Below are 2,961 nucleotides of genomic sequence, written 5' to 3'. Positions count from 1 at the left end.
CAAGATGGAGGCCCAGAGAGCCCAGCAGGAACTGCAGGAGGTTGATGAGGGTAGGCCCAAGTGGGAGGATGTGCCACTCCTGTTCCTTCACACTCCTTCCTGGTCCCTTCAAGGGACGGAGAATGTAGGACCAGAATAGGCTTCCACTGACACTTGAAATTCCTATCTTGGCCCCAGACTCAAATCACGATGCTTGAAGCATGCATCCTGGAGCTCAAGGACCTCATGGAGGACGTCTACCATAAGTGTGTGCTGCTCTCTGCAGAGTCGGACAGCATTGGTGAGCAGAGCCAGGCCCACGTCAGGGGGCTGCACATGGGATGGGCCACAGGCATCATATGGTCTGAGTCTGCAACTGCATGCCATCCACACAGGAGATTACACTGCCATCTCTCAGCACCAGAGGGCATCGATGAAGGCACATGCCATAGAAAAAGAGAATTGCATTAGTGATCTGAGACAGGAGGAAGAGATGGAGGTAGGAGCCTGACACGTCTGTGGGCTGGGCAAGTGCAGAGCTGGCACTGAGCACCTTTCTCCTCAGATCAAGTTGTCGGAGTGGCAGGAACTCAGACTAAGACAGGAAAAGAAGGGTTGGTGGAAGTTCTTTGGATCCCTCCTGAATACTGCTAATCAGCCTTCTCCAGGGGCCCCAGGCCCCCAGGATGGCAGCACTTCTGACCAACATGGTAGTAAGTAGAGCCTCGGGTAGGAGTCAGCAGAGGATAGACATTCCCACAGGAGTGCTGGCATGGGGTTGGACCTACAGAGGACAGGGCTGGCATGACCCTCACAGCACTGTCCTGACCCTTCTTCCCACAAATCTTCAAGAGGTGAGCCTTGAAGACAGTGTGGGGCCTGAACAAGGCAAGGCTGCAGAGGCCTCTCCTCATGAAAAACCCACTGCACAGCTGATGGTACAGCAGCTTGCTTGGATCCAGAGCCAAGCAAGGAATTCCTGAGCTTGGGCAGCAAACCCTATATTCCCTTCTATCACCACCATGAGAATACAAACAGGATCATGCTAAAGTCCCTACTATGCCTTCCTTCTCACCCCTTAATTCTTAAGTAGCAAGATACAACCCACTGGCACTCTGGCTAAGATCAGCTGGGCAACATTATAAGGGTCCATAGCCTTAGCAAGACAGTGTGATGATATTTTCCTGAGCTCAGCAGAGCACCTGCCTATTGTTCCACTTTCTTTCCCTACCCTGTCTTTTTAATGTTTTCTTTCTTTTTCTTTGTTGTTTTTTTTTGTTTTGCTTTTCTTGTTTTCTCTTTTACTCCTTCCTCCCATCTCTCCAAAAGGTTATTACACAAAAGGTTATGTAAGTGGAATTCCTTTATTAGAATAAGCCTCTCTAAGTGGAAGATTATCAGTTAACAGAAGAAGTTTTCAGAACAAGACAAATTCCTGGCTTTTATGACCTAGTAATGGAAGGGTCTCTGAGTAGAGGTAAGGCCTTGCTACAGGGTTGATGTGACTCAGGTTTCTTTTGGTAGGGGTAAGAGAAGGCATGGGATAGGTGACAGTCACAAATCAGAGTACCATCTGCTGTGTCCTGCCCAGGAAGGTAGCTTTCTCTCACTGAACCTAGGGTCAGAAGAGAAGGAGCTGCACAGTGGCTTGTGTAAAGAACAGTAATGCCTATCTTCCTGTTTAAAAAATGAAGCTTTTATTGATAATCTCCTTACAAATAGGCAGTATGTCATTATTCTAATATCCCCTCTCTTCCCCTAGTTCGACTAGACTGGATCACTTCTTCTTTCCAACTAGCCTCTCTTCTGTGTTGATGTCATCCATTTCCCCTTCCTATTCTACAGTTCCTGTGTATGTAGCTGCATCTACTGTGAGGCAGGAATAACAAGGTTGCTTGGTGTCTTGAAGACAGTAGTGAATGTACTCCTCCCCTTCCTTTGCCTCTGACATTCTTTCCTCCACCTCTTTCGCCACAGTCCCTGAGACTTGGAGGGTGGGATAGTGCTTTCTCAATGCTGAGCACACCACTGTCATTTCTTCTCAGCACTGTGGTTAATTTGAGTCTCCCAGTGGCATCCACCCTCTCAGAATAGAAGCTTCTCTAACCAAAAATGAGGATAGTATTAATAGATGTGCGTGCTTTGCTAGCAAGTGCCTTTAACTGCGGAGCCATGCCACCAGCTCCACTGTGCCTTCTTCTCTTTGCCCACCTTGTAGGAACAGGTCCAGGAAATGAGACAAGGGAAGCAGCAGCTACACGTTGTGCTGGCCAAGCCGATTCACCTAGAAGGTGAGGGAGAACTCATGAAGTATAAATCCTGAGGGACTCATGGCTAAGTAGTAAGGATCACCTTAAGGAGGCTTTGACCAGGTGTGGTCTCTCATGTCTCTCACTTCAGTACACAATGGCATTACTAACACTCAACAGGGTATTTGGGGACAATTATATGAGTCAAGGTCAGCCTAGGCAACAGTGAGTTCCAGGTCAACAGGGCAGACCTGAGAATTCAGCCCTTAAGTCACACTCTCTTTATGGTGAGGTTGTAGCTGAGGTTGTAGCGGTTACAACCTGCTGTCTTTCCCCAGGAGGAAAAGAGCTGAAGTGGGAGCAGGAGGCTACTCAGTTGGACCTGAACACCTTTGAGGACCAAGGCAGCCAAGAAGCCATGGTGAGCTGGACCCTGGGTACCCCTTCTCTCTTTCCTGCCTCCCTCTGGGACCTGTTCAAAGATCCACATCTTCCTGCAGGTGGCACAGAAGAAACCAGAGGCTCAGGGTCTCCAGGAGCAGAGGGAGCAGTGCCTGGCCCACCTGCAGCAGTGTGCCACCCCATCCCTGCAAGGCTGCCCTGCCTGTGCTCAGCCGGCCTCAGAGCAGGAGGCCCTCAGCCAACACCTGCACAGCCAGGTGTGGAAAGGCCACAGCACATGGCCCAGAGCCAGAGCACAGCAGAGATGGCCTCCAAGCAGGTACAGGTAGAA

The sequence above is a fragment of the Jaculus jaculus genome, chromosome 1 (assembly GCF_020740685.1).
Source record: "Jaculus jaculus isolate mJacJac1 chromosome 1, mJacJac1.mat.Y.cur, whole genome shotgun sequence".
NCBI lineage: Eukaryota > Metazoa > Chordata > Mammalia > Rodentia > Dipodidae > Jaculus > Jaculus jaculus.
Note: the sequence above shows the minus strand (reverse complement) of the source record.